The sequence below is a fragment of the Ovis canadensis genome, chromosome 1, assembly GCF_042477335.2.
Source record: "Ovis canadensis isolate MfBH-ARS-UI-01 breed Bighorn chromosome 1, ARS-UI_OviCan_v2, whole genome shotgun sequence".
NCBI classification, from domain to species: domain Eukaryota; kingdom Metazoa; phylum Chordata; class Mammalia; order Artiodactyla; family Bovidae; genus Ovis; species Ovis canadensis.
In genome coordinates, this window is record NC_091245.1 from 237,503,552 (window position 1) to 237,524,551 (window position 21,000).

A 21,000-nucleotide genomic window follows, 5' to 3' on the forward strand; every position below is an offset into this window, starting at 1 on the left:
AATGCTGTCTAGATTGGTCATAGCTTTTCTGCAAGCATCTTTTAATTTCATGGCTGCAGTCACCATCTGCAGTATTTTGGAGCCCAAAAGAGTAGTCTCTCACTATTTCCATTGTTTCCCCTGCCTCTTGAGAAACCTGGATACAGACAGGAAGCAACAGTTAGAACTGGATATGGAAAAACAGACTGGTTCCAAGCAGGAAAAGAAGTACATCAAGGCTGTATATTGGCATCCTGCTTATTTAACTTATATGCAGAGTACTTCATGAGAAATGCTGGGCTGGAGGAAGCACAAGCTGGAATCAAGATTGCTGGGAGAAATATCAATAACCTCAGGTATGCAGATGACACCACCCTATGGCAGAAAGTGAAGAAGAACTAAAGAGCCTCTTGATGAAAGTGAAAGAGGAGAGTGAAAAAGTTGGCTTAAAGCTCAACATTCAGAAAACTAAGATCATGGCATCTGGTCCAATCACTTCATGGCAAATAGATGGGGAAACAGTGGAAACAGGATCAGACTTTATTTTTTGGGGCTCCAAAATCACTGCAGATGGTGACTGCAGCCATGAAATTAAAAGACACTTACTCCTTGGAAGGAAAGTTATGACCAACCTAGACAGCCTATAAAAAGCAGAGACATTACTTTGCCAACAAAGGTCCGTCTAGTCAAGGCTATGGTTTTTCGAGTGGTCATGAATGGATGTGAGAGTTGGACTATAAAGAAAGCTGAGCACCAAAGAATCGATGCTTTTGAACTGTGGTGTTGGAGAAGACTCTTGAGAGTCCCTTGGACTACAAGGAGATCCAACCAGTCCATCCAACAGTCCTGGGTGTTTATTGGAAGGACTGATGTTGAAGCTGAAACTCCTATACTTTGGCCACCTGTTGTGAAGAGCTGACTCATTGGAAAAGACCCTGATGCTGAGAAAGATTGAGGGCAGGAGGAGAAAGGGACGACAGAGGATGAGATGGTTGGATGGCATCATTGACTCAAGGGACATGGGTTTGGGTGAACTCTGGGAGTTGGTGATGGACTGGGAAGCCTGGCATGCTGCGGTTCATGGGGTCACAAAGAATCGGATATGGCTGAGCAACTGAATTGAACTGAACTGATGGGATCAGACGCCATGATCTAGTTTTCTGAATGTTGAGCTTTAAGCCAAGCTTTTCACTCTCCTCTTTCACACTCATCAAGAAGCTCTTTAGTTCTTCGCTTTCTGCCATAAGGGTGGTATCATCTACATATCTGAGATTATTGATGTTTCTCCCAGAAACCTTGATTCTAGCTTGTGCTTCATCCAGCTAGCATTTTGCATGATATATCTACATAGAAGTTAAATAAGCCAGGTGACAATATACAGCCTTGATGTACTCCTTTTCCAATTTTGAACCTGTCTATTGGTCCATGTCCAGTTCTGACTGTTGCTTGATGACCTGTATACAGATTTCTCAGGAGGCAGGTCAGGTGGTATTGTATTCCCATCTCTTTCAGAATTTTCCACAGTTTATTGTGATCCACACAGTCAAAGGCTTTGGCATAGTCAATAAAGCAGAAGTAGATGTCTTTCCAGAATGCTCTTGCTTTTTTGATGATCCAATGGATGTTGGCAACTTGATCTCTGGTTCCTCTGTCTTTTCTAGATCCAGCTTGAACGTCTGGAAGTTCACGGTTCATGTATTGTTGAAGCCTAGCTGGAGAATTTTGAGCATTACTTTGCTATCACATGAGATGAGTGCAATTGTGTGGTAGTTTGAATATTCTTTGGCATTGCTTTTCTTTGGGGTTGGAATGAAAACTGACCTTTTCCAGTCCTGTGGCCACTGGTGAGTTTTCTAAATTTGCTGGCATATTAGTGCAGTACTTTCACAACATCATCATTTAGGATTTGAAATAGCTCTACTGGAATTCCATCCTCTCCACTAGTTTTATTTGCAGTGATGCTTCCTAAGGCCCACTTGAATTCATATTCCAGGATGTCTGGCTCTGGGTGAGTGATCACACTATCATAGTTATCTGGGTCATGATCTTTTTGGTAGCTTTCTTCTGTGTATTCTTTTTTTTTTTTTTTTTACTTTATTTTACTTTACAATACTGTTCTGTGTATTCTTGCTACCTCTTCTTAGTATCTTCTTCTTCTGTTTGGTCCATATCACTTCTGTCTTTTATCATGCCCATCTTTGCATGAAATGTTCCCTTGGTATCTCTTATTTTTTTGAAGAGCTCTCTAGTCTTTCCCATTCTATTGTTTTCCTCTATTTCTTTGCATTGGTCACTGAGGAAGGCTTTGTTATCTCTCCTTGCTATTCTTTGGAACTCTGCATTCAGATGGGTATATCTTTCATTTTCTCCTTTGCCTTTTGCTTCTCTTCTTTTCTCAGCTATTTATAAGGCCTCCTCAGACAACCATTTTGCCTTTTTGCATTTCTTCTTCTTGGGGATGATCTTGATCCCTACCTCCTGTACACTGTCACAAAACTCCATCCATAGTTCTTCAAACACTCTATCAGATCTAATCCCTTGAATCTATTTGTCATGTCCACTGTTTAATCATAAGGGATTTAATTTAGGTCATACCTGGATGGTCTAGTGGTTTTCCCTACTTTCTTCAATTTAAGTCTAAATTTGTCAATAAGGAGTCAGCTCCCAGTCTTGTTTTTTCTACCTGTGTAGAGCTTCTCTATCTCTGGCTGCAAAGAATTTAATCAATCTGATTTTGGTATTGACTATCTGGTGATATCCACGTGTAGAGTCTTCTCTTCTGCTGTTGAAGAGGGCGTTTACTGTGACCAGTGCATTCTCTTCACAAAATTCTGTTATATATTAGAGAATCTCTAATTCCATTCTTTTATATGTAGCTTTTCAGTTTTCCCATGACCACTTACTGAAGGTATTGTTTTTTTTCATTCTTCTTGCCTCCTTTGTCATAGATTAATTGATCGTAAGAGCCTGGGTTTATTTCTGGGCTTTCTGTCCTGTTCCATTGATCTCTGTGTCTGTTTGGGTGCCATCACCATGCTGTGTTGATTACCGTAGCTGTGTATATAGTCTGAAGTTAGCCTGATTCCTCCAGCTGTGTTCTTCTTTCTTTTGTCTATTCGGGGTGTTTTGTGCTTTCATACAAATCTTGACATTGTTTAGTTCTGTGAAAATGCTCTGGTAATTTGATAGGAATGGGATTAAATCTGTGATTGCCTTGAGTAGTGTGGCTTTTTAAAAGATACTGAGTCTTCCAATCCAAGAATGTGATATCTTTCCATTTGTTTGTATTGTATTTAATGCAAGTTAATTCATCAGCATCTTATAGTTTTCAGCATATAGGTATTTTGCCATCTTAGGTAGGTTTATTCCTAGGTATTTTATTCTTTGTGATGGTAAATGAGATTGTTCCCTATGTGTTCTCCTCATTTATGTAAAGAAGATAAGAGGTTTAAACAATTATTTAATTATAAGAACATCTAAGTTCAAAAAATCTTTTAAGAAATCCAGAATTTTTATGTTGCTATAGATTACCTTTTGTTATTAATTTTTAAAAATCTTTAGTATGTGATATCTTCTTTTCTATCAAGTTAGTGTCATTTTGTAACCTCAGACATCTGGAAAAACAGAGTCTGTGAATTAAATAAATAAAATTTCTCCTTGCCATTGTGCTGCTAAGTCACTTCCATCATGTCCAACTCTGTGCAACCCCATAAGCGGCAGCCCACCAGGCTCTGCCATCCCTGGGATTCTCCAGGCAAGAACACTGGAGTGGGTTGCCATTTCCTTCTCCAGTGCATGAAAGTAAAAAGTGAAAGTGAAATCACTCAGTCATGTCCAACTCTTCGCAACCCCATGGACTGCAGCCTACCAGGCTCCTGTCTCCATGGGACTTTCTAGGCAAAAGTACTGGAGTGGGTTACCATTATGAGACCAAAAATAAAAATAGCTTTAAAAACCCCACAGAGTCCAAGATTATAAACTTCATGAAAATGAGGATTTTTCTTTCATACCTGATGCACACAAGCATACCAATAGTATCTGGCACATACTAGGTGTTCAGTATTTATTAAATGAATAAACCTGGTGGACTGTTTCAAGCTCTAAAAGGAAATTTATGATTTTGTTGCCTATAATAAAAAGTGTATGAAAGTTGAACCACTCATCCTAAATAGAAAAAAGAAAAAGGAGAGCTAAGGAAAGAAGTAAAAAAGAAACAAATAAGAGAAGATGAAACAGACTTGTCATTAGAAAATGGAAAAAATAGTGATGTTGATTACAAAAAGAAATGGATCCAGGGACATTATACCCTGCCATATTGGAAAAGAACATCAATGAAAGAGGCATAGAGGATAAAGCTAGTCTCTATTTGGATCTAGAGGCTTCTAGTTTACTAATAGAGTGCAACAATCATTAATCCATATGTACCTGTTTGGGTAGAATTTGAGGAGTAGGAAAAGGAAACCAGGAAGGAATATAGTTTTAAAGTAGTAAAGTAAATCCATTGATTTCAGTGGCACAAAGTATAATTCATGGAATTTTTCTCTTAAAGGTACAACCAGTCAACAGACTTGATCAGTCTAAGGACCAAGGTCTTTCTTTTTGTACAGTATCCTTCTAAATATTTTTAAAATAGACTTCTATATCCTGAATGTTGGCAAACTTAAGAAGCTTAGCATTTCAGAATTTCTCAATTAGGCAAAAGCAGAGGCTTCAGAAAGTCGTATCAATCTTCAAAGAGTAACAAATTAAAAAGCATAAAATCTGGGAAAATTATAAATCTGAATATAATATGTATTTTTCAGTGGATTGGGCATTCAATAAATATTTGTTACGGAATGATTTCAGTTTTATGGTATTAAAGTCCTAAAAGATTTAATTATGTGTGGTTTGAGTCAAATGATGTCATTCACATACATGTGTATTCCCTTGAAGGTTGTTGCAGTTTCTCCTGTGTGTTCATTATTTTGACTATTGTGTTATGAGACTGTGAGTCCTATTAAATCCTCTGGAGAATACTGAATTCTTTTGTCTTAGCAAGCAATTAGTGTGTTTATGTTGGAGCTGTGAGTCTTGACCTGCCTTTTGTGGGCTGTGCTTTCAGTATCAGTTTAGTCTTCAGAGTTCCCAGTGCTGTTCTGGTTGACTTCTGTGCATCACTAGAGGCCAGTCTGGAACCTGGAGGGTGGTCCATACTGTAAATTCTCAAAGCATTTGCTGTGCTCACTCTGGTTAGTTCTATGCATATTAAGGATGGGAATTAACCTCTGGTGGCTCAGATGGTAAGAATGTGCCTGCAATGCAGGAGACCCGGGTTTGATACCCAGGTCAGGTCGGGTGGGGAAGATCCCCTGGAGAAGGGCATGGCAGTCCACTCCAGAATTCTTGCCTGGAGAATTCTGTGGACAAGGGAGCCAGGCAGGCTACAGTCCATGGGGTCATAAAGAGTCAGGCATGACTGAGCAACTAACACTTTCACTTTCATGGGAATTAGCTGAGCAATTCATATCAGATTTAAAGAATTCCTTTTCCTAGTTTCCTCATATCTGCGAATTGTCTCTCATCGTCTCTGAATCCTCCAGTCCTTTTTTCCTGATGCTGTGGCATTTATGGGTTGCCACAGCTCTACTAGATATCGGAAAATTAAAAATGACCCTCACTGGTTTCTTAGTCAGGGCTGGCTAGATAATGTGCAGGACCCAGTGAAAAATGCAGATGTGAAGCCCTTTGTTCAAAAATTCTCAGGATCTAAAGATAGTGACAGTGATTAAAACCAGTGTGGGACCTTCTGAGCATAGTGTCCTGTGCCACTTCATTGAGTGCACACTTATAGCTCAACTGAAAATCAGAGCCCAGCCAGGGAAATGGCATAAGAAGCACACCATCATGTAAGTTCAGTATAAATTCAATATTTGGTATAAACACCTTTGGTTGACAATATTCATGTATATTTAGTAGCAAAAGGAAAATTTGCCTGTCATACAATATGTACATATATTTTTGTAAATATATTAGATCCTCATCATTTGTGGAGTCCACACTTGTGAATTTGCCTATTCACTAAAATTTATTTATTGACTCCCAAATCAATATCGCAAGATGGTGCTTCTGCAGTCATTTGTGGATGAGTACAGGGTGGCAAAAAAGCTTGAACAGCTCAGCAGATGTCAAATAAGACCACTCTGCTCTCCTTGTTTGGCTCTCATACTTTAAATGTGCCCTTTTGCAGTCCATTTCATGCTACATTTTTGCTTTTTATTTATTTGCCTTTTGTTGGTGATTTCATTGTTTAAAATGGCCACCAAGCCTAGGGCTGCAGTGCTATCTGGTGTTCCTAAGTGTGATGTGCCTTACAGAGAAAATGTGTGTATTAGATGTTTCTTTAAGAGTGAGTTATAGTGCTACAGCTGTGAGTTCAATGTTAATGAATCAACAATATACATTAAATGAGGTGTCTTTAAACAAAAATACTCATAACAATAGATTGTATTTTGGTCAATTAATGAAAATGTTGTGACTAGAGGCTTGTAGGAACGTAAATCTGCATTTCCCCTAAGAGCAACCATTCATTATTTGCCAGTTCAGTATTCACAGGGGCTTTATAGACTCTAATAGTGAATAACAAAGATCAGCTCTACATGTATAATATATCAATAGGTATCCAGCTATAGAATCTTAAACAGAATGTCTAGGGTACTAAAAATAAATTTCAGAAGGTCTTCTTTCCTGCCAAAGGAGCTAAAGTACCAACAGTACTCATTACTTAAGTTGTACTTGATATCTTATATACATTTTACATAATTTATAATCATTATAAGGTACATGGCAAAGGTGAGCAGAACCGTTACTTGAAATTGTGTTGGGAATTAGCTCATATGACAATCAAGAAATCAAAACAGAAAACTGTCATACAGTAAGGTTTGGAAGGAACATAGATGACTGGTGAATATGTATGAAGGCAACTATTTCAGATGCTATGTGAACCTTTACCTGACATTATATTTATTATCTAGTTGTTGTTTAAAGTCTGACTTTATTGCGACCCCATGAGTTGTAGCCTGCCAGGCTCCTCTGTCCATGGGATTTCTCAGGCAAGAAGACTGGAGTTTGTTGTCATTCCTTTCTCCAGGGGATCTTTCTGACCCAGGGATCAAACCTGTGTCACCTACTTTGGCAGGCTGATTCCTTACCACTGAGTCCAGCGTTAAATCCTCACAAAATCAGTAAGATAGAAGAATTGCAATTTATGTTTTCTAGCTGAAGAAAGAGATCCAAACTATCACTCCTTTTAAATTATATAGCTAGCCACTGTCTAAGCCAAGATCCGAACTCTTGGGTCATGAATCTTGTCTCTAGAGTGTGTACAGAGTACATGGCCATTTGACTCATCCCCTTGGACATATCCTTGTTATTCCCATAAATACAAATACTATGATAATCCTGTACAGTAGGCTAATGGGAAAATGGTAATGAGCAAAGAATAAACAGGACCAGGATCAATAGATTATCCAAAGCGAGGTCTACGTTCATCCCGTGTATAAAGGAAGCTGTGAAGTCACATTCATGACTGGTTAGAAATCACTTGCACATTTAATTGAGGCTAGCTGTTGAGAGATGCATGTGAGTAGCCATCTCTTATGGACCTGAATTGTGGCTTCAGGGAGATCTATTTAACCATGATATGATCCAGTAGTTAGATATTTGAAGAATAGAGTTTTCCTTCATCTCTCATAATAAGCTACATGACAAAGGTGAGCAGAACCATTACTTAAAATTGTGTTGGGGGTTAGCTCATATGACAATCAAGAAATCATAACAGAAAACTGTCATACATTAAGGTTTGGAAGGAAGATAGATGACTGGTGAATATGTATGAAGGCAGCTATTTCAGATGCTCTGTGAACCAAGCCAATTCCACTGTATCTACTAAATAAAATAAGTAGATATCTACACTCACAGGCCCAGTCAGGATTTGTATAAAATGTACGACAAGGCTGAACTTGTGTGTTCAAAGTCTTTAATACCCATAAATAGAAAGGACACAAATGTAATGCCCCTTGAGCCACGAACTCTCCTGAAATGTAGGGCCCAGATTTTATGAGGTATGTAAAGGCAACGTTACTAATTACCAGTACGTGGTAAATTAAGGGGAAAAAATCAATTGTGAATGATTAACCAAATAGCATATCTTATTGCTAATTTCCTCCATTGTTCTACTGTCCACATGACTCATGTGACATTTATAAAGCAGAACCAGATTTCCTCCCCCCCAAAAAAAAGAAATCCTGGAAAATTAAAGAATGCTTTCAAAATGAAAAATATGTAGATAATGAAAATAATTGTTTTCTACTTCTCTGAGTAGAGACTAGAACTGAGTAGGTGTAATGTGCTACCGCCTTTCTCTCTGCTAGTGGTTGTTGGAGCCATCCTGGCATTCATTCCAGACTCTGGCCCTAGACCTGAGGCCCCTCACAGGTACGTTCAGTTTCCCCCACTCCAGAATCACCTGTAATGTGGCAACTTTTCATGTGCAAAAGTGAAATTAATAAACTTATTATTTGTTTGAGGGGGGTTCAAAAAAACACATACATTAGAGAGAGAGAGTAGGTGAACTCTCAGCTGCCAACATAGCACAGATGGGCTCAGGAACAGAGAATGATGTAGACCGGCAGGACCAGAGTGAGCTGTGGGAAGTCTGGGCAGAAGGTCTGAGGCATAAAACAGTAAAGGACTACTGAATACTCCATGGTAGATGTGCTTGCTCCCTTGCCCATATGCCCTTGATAAAAAGACATTTTGATCTCTAAGGTTGACTTGAAAAATATATAACTTAATCTAGTTTTGAAAAATAGCTCTGGTACACAAACACTGGTTCAAGTGTTAAAACTTGTTTACTAAAATATCAAAAGGTTTTCATATTTCATTACATTGCCTATCCTGTGTATCTGATATCACCAATTAATTGAAGATATCTTGATTCATTTAAAATGCATGTACCTACTAAGTCCATCATTACACAAGACTGCCTCCTTTCAGAAGAGAGGCACAAAAAAGACTTAACCTGTTTGCTTGTTTTATTTTTTTTCTTTTTCCTACCTCTACCTATTCCCAAACTGCAATTTACCCTTCTTTCCATTTCTTTAATTTTCTCTTCTTTCTTTGGCCTTTCTCTCTTATTTTTACTCATTTTCCTATCCTCAGCTCACTACTCTTTATATGGCTGCCTTGGGACTCCAGTTTTTTTAGCTAGTTAGTGAAATCACTGACCAGCCTTTGGTTTCAATAGGCTAAATATACAAACAGACAATAGCCAGAAGATATATAGAAACAAAACTCTGACCCACAACCTGCCATAACTAGTCCAGGAAGGTAAACCACATTTTCTGTAACAGTTGGCCCCAGATGTTTGTGACTTTATTAATAACTCTGTGCCCACTTAGAAATTAGAACCCCCTGGAGAAAGCCTAATATGTACCCCTAACCCATCATGTAAGATGTCCTACTTCTTGTTAGCCCACCTCCAGCTTACCCCCACCATCAGCACCCAAAAAAAACCTTTTCATTTTCTTCATTCTAAACCTTTCCCATTCTGCCTGCCTTTGAGTCTCTACTAAGACACAAGTGATTGTAATGAATTCCCTAGAGCAAGTCCTGAATATTTAGTCTTTGCTTGTTCTAATCTGGGTGAATTTCACTTATCCCCACAGTTCTTTCATTCTATGAAGTTGCCAATTACAGAAATTCTTTGACTAAATACCATGGCCATCGCTCCTCTGGAGGCATCAGTTCTCTCTAGCTCCTTTTCTTCAATTTTCCCCACTTTACCGAAATGCAATCTACCCTTTATGAGGCTTTAGAAAGGATAGCCTTATTTTAAACACACTTTTTATTTGACTGGCAAATGGTGAAATATTATTTAAATTGAATGTGCATCAATTCCGGTTTTGAAACAAAAATAAAATTGTAAATTTGTTTCCATAAGTATGATGGGACATCTAATTATCCTTATTTTATCTGTCGATGAACATATTCTGAAAAGTCATTTGGTCTTGTGCCAAGTAGAAACTATTAAAATATAATGGGTTTTTTGTCTAGAACTATTATATAACGCTTCAGAGTTTTCTAATAGTTTGATGATTTCCATTCTATTCACGTTTTTGTTGCAGTAAAATGTAAAAGAAAATAACCTTGTGTATGCATATTAGAATTTCAACAGGTAAGCGTTTCCATGGATACTTTTATGTAGCCAAAGAGCTTGAGTGTAGAAAGAAGCATTCATTTCTCATTCTAAGAGATTTTCTTCTGATAAAAAACTCCTGCCAATCATTTTGTATGTCTTGACTTTCTAAAAGAATAAAATAGTATATATCATGAGTGTTATGTTGTAAGGTATGATATAGGTCTATCTCAGTAACCTTTTCAGTCATCTGGCCTATTCAAGAAGTGACTTGTCATTTTGTTAAAGCTTGAAAAATCTATGAAGATTCTGTAAGCAAATTTTAATGAGTTTTAAGTATGGCCTTCTAGACTTGTATAAAGTGTTTTCCTCTTGTTTTGTTATCATTTAAGGCTGTTTAAACTACCCATTACCAATGCTAAAATAAAGGTTTATCTTTTACTCAAAATAGCTTTTGGAACAGTTTAATCTTCAGTGTTATCTTGACTTGAACATTCTCAAGAGTCTTTGATTGAATCGTACTTCCTGACATCCCACCCAAATGAAATTTTTTCCAGCTTTTCTATCTTTTTGAGAAACATTGAAAAAGATGGAAGATTTCAGATCATAAAATTACTAGGTTAGATTTTGAGCTAAATAGTTATTATGAGCTTGATGAGGTTCTATGACATTTGAATCAGTGAAATCATTTTAAACAACATGTTTTTAATATAGCATCATTTTGTACTGACATGAGCCTAGCAGTTGCAGATTTTAGGCACATCCATAATACTGTTTCAAACAACCTGAAAAATGATTTTATTCTGATTTAAGAGTTGACTCTCAAATATCTTCTGTTTTTACTAGTCAACTCGGGCTCTGGGCTCCCTGGTGACTCAGATGGTACAGAATCTGCCTGCAATGCAAGAGACCTGGGTTCAGTTCCTGGCAGGAAAGATCCCCAGGAGAAGGGAATGGCAACCCACTCCAGTATTCTTATCTGGAGAATTTCACGGACAGAGGAGTGTGGCAGGCCACAGTCCATGGGGTTGCCATGAATTGGATACGACTGAGTGACTCACACTTTCACTTTCAACATGGGCTCTGGATGGCATCTGAGTATAAATCATGATCCAAATGGTAAAAATAAGAGACAATCAAAATACCCTCAACCACCAAACTGCTCAAAGCTATGTTTTGATGACAAAAATTTCATAATTTCTTATTTCAAATCCACAGATGCGAAGGCTTTTCCATTTGAGAACAATATTGCCATGGCACATTATACTAGGATGCTGCTGCTGCTGCTGCTAAGTCGCTTCAGTCGTGTCCGACTCTGTGCAACCCCAGAGATGGCAGCCCACCAGGCTCCCCCGACCCTGGGATTCTCCAGGCAAGAACACTGGAGTGGGATAAATGGTGTCAAAAATATGAGCTAAATAATATGAGAAGAAACAGAAGTGCAAACTCTATTTAGCACTAACAATGGGCTTGGCCTTGACGCAAGATGACATTAACGAAATAGAGCATGATTACAGTTCAATACACAACTTCTGTATAACAACAACAAAAAAAAATGGTATTTTATTTGCAGTGCATGACAAATGGTTAAGAGTTAAAGATGCTTAGTCATGAATGAGCTCTTAGAAATCAATAACAAAACACTAATATTCCAGGGGGGGAACACAGATAAATATGAAATTTTAAAAATCACTAGCCAGGATTAAGCGTATATATAAAGATGACTGAGCTGAACAATAACTGAAGGACCAACATCTTTGTCATCGCATTGTCAAAGATCAAACACCTAATGTTTGTACAGTTTTAGAAAACAGCTTTCAAACACTGGAAGACAAAATTGATGAGGACTATCTCTTCAATTAGGGATAAATCTGCAGTTTTGACTCAAAATATAAATTTTGGAGATCCTCCCAGATGGTGCTAGTGGTAAATAACTTGTCTGCCAATGCAGGAGACATAAGACACGTGAGTTCGATCCTTAGGTCAGGAAGATCCCCTGAAGGAGGGCATGGCAACCCACTCCAGTATTCTTGCCTGGGGAATACCGATGGACAGAGGAGGCTACAGTCCAGGGGGTTGCAAACAGTTGGACACGAATGAGTGACTAAGCACACACAGTTCTAGCAGTTTCAATTCATTGAAATTAACTCAATAAATTAGTTGAGCATATTTAAAACAATTATTCAAATATTTATATAAATACATTTACTACACAGAAAATCTGTGGCTAATATTTGGGCCCTGAAAAAACTACTTGCATATTAATTTATCAACATACCCAAAAATGATGGTGTACAAAGCTCCATTGATAGTAGATAATATTGAGAGTCAGAATTAGAAAAAAGGGCATTTAAGAAGTAAAAAAAATATTATACTTCACAGATTTTTATGTCCTTTGAAATATTGAAAAATATTTTGTCAATCAGTTTTACATTTACGTATGATAAGGGAACATTAGTATATGTAATTAATACTTAGGAAAGCATTGAATGAAGCCTTGCAGTTAAACCATCCTAAGTTTCTCCATGTAATAACATCTCCACCATTCAAAGCTCTGAGATACTGTCCAGTGGCAACAATGAATAGTCAGCACGTTTCACTATAGTTGTCTCCAATGCCACCCTTTAGATCATTTTCAAACACGAGCCTTCTTGGTCCACTCTTTCTGATCTACAGTGTTTCCACTGAAACACATGAAAGAGAAGTCTGCACACATTTGGGAAGATGGTAGCAGAAGCAATAGCATAAATTTCCTATTTAGTATCACAATCATATCACCAAGGGATATACCTGAAACCAAAGATGGGCATGAAAAAGTCTTAAGTCAGAAATATTGCAACAAGGAGGTATCACTTACTGAGATTAAAAAAATTAAGATGGCAAAAGTATCTTCAGTTCTGTTCAGTTGCTCAGTTGTGTCCAACTCTTTGCGACCCCATGAACTTCAGCACACCAGGCCTCCCTGTACATCACCAACTACTGGCGTTTACTCAAACTCATGTCCATTGAGTCGGTGATGACATCCAACCATCTCATCCTCTGTCGTCCCCTTCTCCTCCCACCTTCAATCTTTCCCAGCATCAGGGTCTTTTCCAATGAGTCAGTTCTTTGCATCATGTGGCCAAAGTATTGGAGTTTCAGCTTCAACATCAGTCCTTACAATGAATATTCAGGACTGGTTTCCTTTAGGACAGACTTGTTGATCTCCTTGTTGTCCAAGGGATTCTCAAGTCTTCTCCAACATCACAGTTCAAAAGCATCAGTTCTTCAGAACTCAGCTTTCTCTCTCAACTCTCACATCCATACATGACTACTGGAAAAACCCATAGCTTTGACTAGGTGGACCATTGTTGGCAAAGTAATTTCTCTGCCTTTTAGTATGCTGTCTAAGTTGATCATAGCTTTACTGCCAAGGAGCAAGAATCTTTTAATTTCATGGCTGCAGTCACCATCCGCAGTGATTTTGGAGTCCAAAATATAAAGTTTGTCACTCTTTCCATTGCTTCCCATCTATTTGCCATGAAGTGGTGGGACCAGATGCCATGATCTTCATTTTCTGAATGCTGAGTTTTAAGCCAACATTTTCACTCTCCTCTTTCATTTTCATCAAGAGGCTCCTTAGTTCTTCTTCACTTTCTGCCATAAGGGTGGTGTATCTGAGATTACTGATATTTCTCCTGGCAATCTTGATTCCAGCTTGTGCTTCATCCAGCCCAGCATTTCTCATGATGTACTCTGCATATAAGTTAAATAAGCAGGGTGACAATATACATCCTTGACGTACTCCTTTTCCTATTTCCATGTTGTTCCATGTCCAGTTCTAACTGTTGCTTCTTGACCTGCATACAGGTTTCTCAGGAGGCAGGTCAGTGGTGTGGTATTCCCATCTCTTGAAGAATTTTCCACAGTTTGTTGTGATCCACACAAAGGCTTTGGCATAGTCAATAAAGCAGAAGTAGATGTCTTTCTGGAACTCTCTTGCTTTTTTGATGATCCAGTGGATGTTGGCAATTCGATCTCTGGTTCCTCTGCCTTTTCTAAAACCAGCTTGAACATCTGGAAATTCACAGTTCACGTATTGTTGGAGCATTTTGGAGCATTACTTTGCTAGCCTGTGAAATGAGTGCAATTGTGCGGTAGTTTGAGCATTCTTTGGCATTGCCTTTCTTTGGGATTGGAATGAATACTAACCTCTTCCAGTCCTGTGGCCACTGCTGAGTTCCAAATTTGCTGATGTATTGAGTGCAGCACTTTGACAGCATCATCTTTGAGGATTTGAAATAGCTCAACTGGAATTCCATCACCTCCACTGGCTTTGTTCTTAAAACTATCATTTTCTTTGGTTCACAGTTAAGCATAAACTGAAACTGTAAAAGAGGAACATTCCTAATGATGTCAACTAGCCTCAGGCTTTCTACAACTATGGCTTTCTTTCATCATGCTGACGTCAAATTCCATTTCTCCCTTCTTCTTTCCTTGATGATCCAATATTCTTTGTTTCACTGTGTAAAACTCTCTGCCACACTAGTTTTTCAATCACACACTCTTTGTAATCTCTGAAAAACTATTAATGACCACTGGAAATACAAAATCAGATGCAACAATCCAACACTCTCAGATCGTTGATAGGCGATGATGAAGATAGACAAGAATTGATTGTATTTTTCAAGATGAGATGTTAATGATTATTAGGGCTGTTGTTTTTAGACGATTCCTTGGAACATGATTCATTAAAATATTGTGCACTGCTAGAAGGGGGCCTCCATTTAAAAGCTACTCTACATAATTGTATTTCATAACATGTATTCAGTATGAATAACACTGCACACAGATTATTGCAGTACTTTACTTCTGTTCAACATTGAACTAGTAAACTTCTAGCCTGAGACATCATAAAGTTACTATTTGTTGATTTTTATTAATAATAAGGAATCTTATAGTTTTGTATCTTTTTCCTCTGTTGCATCATTGGATATTGGTAATTCCCAAAGGTAACCATAAATCACTTTGACTTTACACTCTTCCTTAACAACTTACCCATTATAATGGTTTTAATCACAATATGTTCACCTCAAAAATCTACATTCCCCACTCACACTTCCAACTCACCATTTTCTACCCTGAGTTTTTTCAAGTTTCTGCTGAAAGTATTGACTACCTGCTTGAGAGTTCTGTCTAGATATGCATTTGGAACCAAGTATATTTCACACCAAACTTAATAATTTCCTTCAAAATCTACTTCTCCTTCAAGACAGTGACCTTAGCACAATACTGGTCTATAACTTCTACCTCACTACTCACTTCTAGTGAGACTTTATTTTTATGGGCTCCAAAATCACTGCAGATGGTGACTGCAGCCATGAAATTAAGATGCTTGCTCATTGGAAGAAAAGTTATGACCAACCTAGACAGCATATTAAAAGGCATAGACATTACTTTGCTAACAAAGGTCCATCTAGTCAAAGCTATGGTTTTTCCAGTGGTCATGTATGGATATGAGAGTTGGACCATAAGGAAAGCTGAGCACCAAAGGATGGATGCTTTTGAACTGTGGTGTTGGAGAAGCCTCTTGAGAGTCCCTTAGACAACAAGGAGATCCAACCAGTCCATCCTAAAGAAAGTCAGTCCTGAATATTCATTGGAAAGACTCATGCTGAAGCTGAAACTCCAATAATTTGGCCACCTGATGCGAAGAACTGACTCATCGGAAAAGACCCTGATGCTGGGAAAGATTGAGGCAGGAGAAGGGGAGACAGAGGAAGAGGTGGTTAGATGGCATCACCAACTCAATAGACGTGAGTTTGAGTAAACTCCAGGAGTTGGTGATGGACAGGGAGGCCTGGTGTGCTGCAGTCCATGGTGTCGCAAACAGTCAGACTTGGCTGAGCGACTGAACTGAACTGAACTAACTTCTAACAAGCACCAAAGTCCTCTGAGTTCTATATCCCAAGGCCCTCTCAAACCTGCCATTCCTTTCCAATCCCGTTGCCTGCCACTGCCTTAATCTAAATACTCATCATCTTTTTCGTGATTTGCTTAAGTAGCTCCTGATGTGTTTCCTAGACCAGTCTTGCCTTCAAAATGTATTCATTGCAGCCAGAATAATCCTCTTGTAGCATAAACCTAATCAAGCTATTTTTTTTTTTCCTGTAAAATTATTTACTTTTTAAAGAACAAAGATCAAACTCCTTAAAGTGTTGTGTGGAGTCCCTTATGATCTGGTCATGGTGATGCCATCCTTTGAAGTTTAATCTCCAGAAATTTCCTTCCATATGTAAAATGCTCTTTGGCCTGCCTTACTCCATGACACTTTGTTCTTTCATGTTTCCAAACCTTAGCACTTTCCATTCCTGTTGCCTCGCATGTCCATCCAACGACTCACTCTCACCTTATTCCGTGGCCCTCACCCATCAGACTCCTGATGATGTGAAGCACCCTTAGCACTACCTTTTCTGTGAAGAACACAGACTCCATTGCATTTTCTCCCCAACTCCCAACAGGGTCAGAAATCCTTTACTAGGCACTTCAGTATCTGTCAAACATTCCTCCAGTACACCAGTGTCATGTTGCATTACAAGCATTTATTGATATGTCAGTTTCTCCACACAAAACTCAGATCATTTGCAGAAAATGCCTACAATTGTGCCACTTTTTGAAATATAGTCTATGTTTGCCTTCTCGATAGAATTAGGTCTATTTAGAGGTACCTTTCTAGATTTAAGCAAACAAAATAGTAAAATGTAGGGGGAAAATACTTAGTACATTACAAGAAATATATGTTTAAATAACTGTAAATGTAACAAACTATTTCATATGGTATAAGTCAACAAGTCAAGATATTTGCTCGAATGCTTTCATCAGTTGTGAAAATATTTCAGAAATCCATGAGTTTTGATAAGAAAAGTCTGTTGATACAGTTTTTATTTCTCATGGCAAGATGTCTAAGGAAATATAATTAAGTTCAAGGTGAAAGCATGTCTTTTCAGATTTTCACAAAGTCCGAAGAGGGTGTGTGTGTGTGTATGTAGGCTCTAGTGTTCCAATAACTATGTATCCCACTTACTTGGCTTTTCTCAATAATTTATTCAACAGCACATCTTACCACTACTTTCTGCAAAGTGCTGTGTTGGCACCATGGATATAAAGGGTCACATGAGGAATCTAAACTTAGCCAAAAGTACATGCAGGTCCTGGACAAAGTCAGCCCATGAAGGATCTCTACTCCTATTTCTTCCTAGCATCAAGGAGAAAACTCATAGTGATAACAATATTATTCAGTACATTGCATTTGCCATTTGCCAAGTACTTTAACCTAATATCAACTCAATAATCAATGACAATAATAATTTATCATCAATTATTCCATGATAACTTCTTTAGAACTTCATCAGCTTCAGTAGAGTTAGTAATCTTTCACTTGTGCTTACCTCTAGTAAAGGGGCTGTCGTATGGGTAGGTATTATCATTTTCCTTGTTTCACAGAGGAGGAAAGTAGGAGACAGAAATGGTACATAAGCTGTGTAAGTTCACACAGCTAGGAAGTGGCACCATTGGAGTTTAAGCCCAGGGAATCTCTCTAAGTGAGTGCTGCTAAATGCCACATTATAGTTTTATCCTGGGGGAATTAGAACAAAGAAATTAAAAAAAAAAAAAGGGACAGATGCCCCTTTGAAGGAAATTTGGAATCTATAAAGAGAGAAAGCTTTGGTCTTGAAGATGTTGAGATTTATGGGCCAATTAGATGCACGTGGTTGAGCCTCAGGTCTTTTTAGTACCAGCCAATCAACCTGCCTCCTCTTTTCCAAGCCATCGCCTGGCACCTAGAGCTCCAGGCATCTGAGATCCTGAAAATGGATCTGTCCCTCTGCTGAGATTTGTTCCAGCCCAGAAATAGCTCTTCCCCTTGTGGGCGGAATGTAAAGAACTCTTAACAAACCGTGAATAGTTGCCCTGGGGGAGAACACCATCTAGTAGAGAAAACCAAGAGAAATGTGAATGGAAATTAAAGCATAATGAGGACTCAAATACCAGTGCAATTAAGAGTCAGTGAATGCCACAGTGGACAAAAAGCAATGCCTTGTTCCACTGTTCAGAGGAGGAGAAATCCCTTTGCAGTTATGCTGTCTCGAAGGAAATAGGGCCTAGGGCTTAACCTGGAAAATCTGGTGAGCGTGGAAAGGGGATATTCTTGGAGAAAGAAAGAGTAAAATTGTGACATGAGAAATGTGCATTCTCAAATGAAGATCTTGAAATGTCACTATTGGAAAAGCCAGTTGGATTGCAGTGTGGGGGAAGAGTTAGGAATAGCTCAAGACCAGGTGCAGATTTGGAAATGAAACGATAGAGCTCTCCATGATTCCTAACTTGTAGAGCTAATTAAAACAAGTTCTCACTATCCAGACTTTTAAATAGAAGCCTATAATGGATGCAGCATTCAGAACAGGGAACACATGGTAGCCCGATCCTATCATGGATCCAAGTTAAGGGATTCCTGCTTATTTGTCCTCCTGGTGTCAAAACTTGTAGATGCTTATAACTGAGTCACTTTTAGAAAGATTTCCACCACCATCAGTTACCTGAAGATGAATTTAGGCCCCCATAGTCTGGAGAAGGCCTAGAAAAGCAATGATATATAGTTTGTATATTTTTCTTTAATTGAAAAAGAAAAATAGCTAGCACCTTTAAATGTTTGCTTCCATTAAAACAAACAAACCACACATTTCTAAAAGGATATTTTGTGTATTGAAACAAGAGAAGACACACAAAAAATATTTTTAATTGCTCTGAATTCCACCACCAAAAATATCTCCATTATAAACATATGTGATCCTTCTTTTCTTGAACGGATTGATTTGTCTCTTTATTTATTTATAATTTGTAGCAAGTGTGTAAAGTTGCCATGTCACTATTTTTCTTTTCCTTACACTTGAAGGACCATGTCCAGATTTTTTATTTGTCTGATACTGTGCAGCAGTGACTTAACTAACTTCTCCTTATTCTCATTCATTCATATTCTCTCTCACTCTCTCATTTTCCCTCTGTGGTACAGTGTGAGAACCTGAAGGTGTGTACATTTCTGCATTCAGCAGACTCTCCCTAAGACTAAGATTAGAGGATGCCTGGGTTCTTTCTTCTGAAATGTGGTTCATTGTCCTAGACCAGGGTTTTGTAAGTCTGGTTGGGGCTGCATTCCATTTCCTTTAGGAGGTAAGGGTGGAAGGAAAGAGTATCACTATACTTTGGACCACTTTCCAAGTTCAGAATGCAGCTGGGGTGCTCGCTTCAGCAGCACATATACTAAAATTGGAACGATACAGAGAAGATTAGCATGGCCCCTGCGCAAGGATGACACGCAAATTCGTGAAGCATTCCATATTTTTAAATAGACATTTCTCCAAAGAAGACATACGGATGGCTAACAAACACATGAAAAGATGCTCAACATCACTCATTATTAGAGAAATGCAAATCAAAACCACAATAAGGTACCACTTCACACCAGTCAGAATGGCTGTGATCCAAAAATCTGCAAGCAATAAATGCTGGAGGGGGTGTGGAGAAAAGGGAACCCTCCTACACTGTTGGTGGGGATGCAAACTAGTACAGCCACTATGGAGAACAGTGTGGAGATTCCTTAAAAAATTGCAAATAGAACTACCTTATGACCCAGCAATCCCACTTCTGGGCATACACACCAAGGAAACCAGAATTGAAAGAGACACATGTACCCCAATGTTCATCGCAGCACTGTTTATAATAGCCAGGACATGGAAACAACCTAGATGTCCATCAGCAGATGAATGGATAAGAAAGCTGTGGTACATATACACAATGGAGTATTACTCAGCCATTAAAAAGAATTCATTTGAATCAGTTCTGATGAGATGGATGAAACTGGAGCCAATTATACAGAGTGAAGTAAGCCAGAAAGAAAAACACCAATACAGTATACTAACACATATATATGGAATTTAGGAAGATGGCAATGATGACCCTGTATGCAAGACATGAAAAAAGACACAGATGTGTATAACGGACTTTTGGACTCAGAGGGAGAGGGAGAGGGTGGGATGATTTGGGAGAATGGGAATTCTAACATGTAGACTATCATGTAAGAATTGAATCGCCAGTCCATGTCTGACGTAGTGTGCAGCATGCTTGGGGCTGGTGCATGGGGATGACCCAGAGAGATGTTGTGGGGAGGGAGGTGGGAGGGGGGGTCATGTTTGGGAATGCATGTAAGAATTAAAGATTTAAAAATTTAAAAAAAAAAATTTAAAAATAAAAAAATAAAAAAGAAACTGAAAAAAAAAAAAAGAATGCAGCTGGGGGAATTTTATTTCTGAGAGCATCAACTTCCTTTTTTTAATTTTCCTCATTTTACCTGTGATTCAGTCCAGTTCAGTCTCTCAGTCATGTCTGACACTGCGAAGCCATGAACCACAGCATGCCAGGCCTCCCTGTCCATCACCAACTCCCGGAGTTCACCCAAAGCCATGTCCATCGAGTTGATGATGCCATCCAACCATCTCATCCTCTGTCATCCCCTTCTCCTCCTGCCCTCAATCTTTCCCAGCATCAGGGTCTTTTCCAATGAGTCAGCTCTTTGCATCAGGTGGCCAAAGTATTGGAGGTTCAGCTTCAACATCAGTCCTTCTAATGAACACCCAGGACTGATCTTTAGGAGGGACTGGTTGGATCTCCTTGCAGTCCAAGGGACTCTCAAGAGTCTTCTTCAACACCACAGTTCAAAAGCATCAATTCCTCTGCACTCAGCTTTCTTTATAGTCCAACTCTCACATCCATATATGACCACTGGAAAAACCATAGCCTTGACTAGATGCACC

At 38.6% G+C, this 21,000-nt stretch overlaps 1 non-coding gene across 1 annotated transcript; it reads left to right on the forward strand.

The window, feature by feature from the left end:
• Positions 1 to 19,426: 19,426 nt before the first annotated feature.
• LOC138431170 (U6 spliceosomal RNA) lies at positions 19,427 to 19,533 on the forward strand. Its single transcript, XR_011253578.1, has one exon. It is a non-coding gene; the product is annotated as a U6 spliceosomal RNA (small nuclear RNA).
• Positions 19,534 to 21,000: the final 1,467 nt, after the last annotated feature.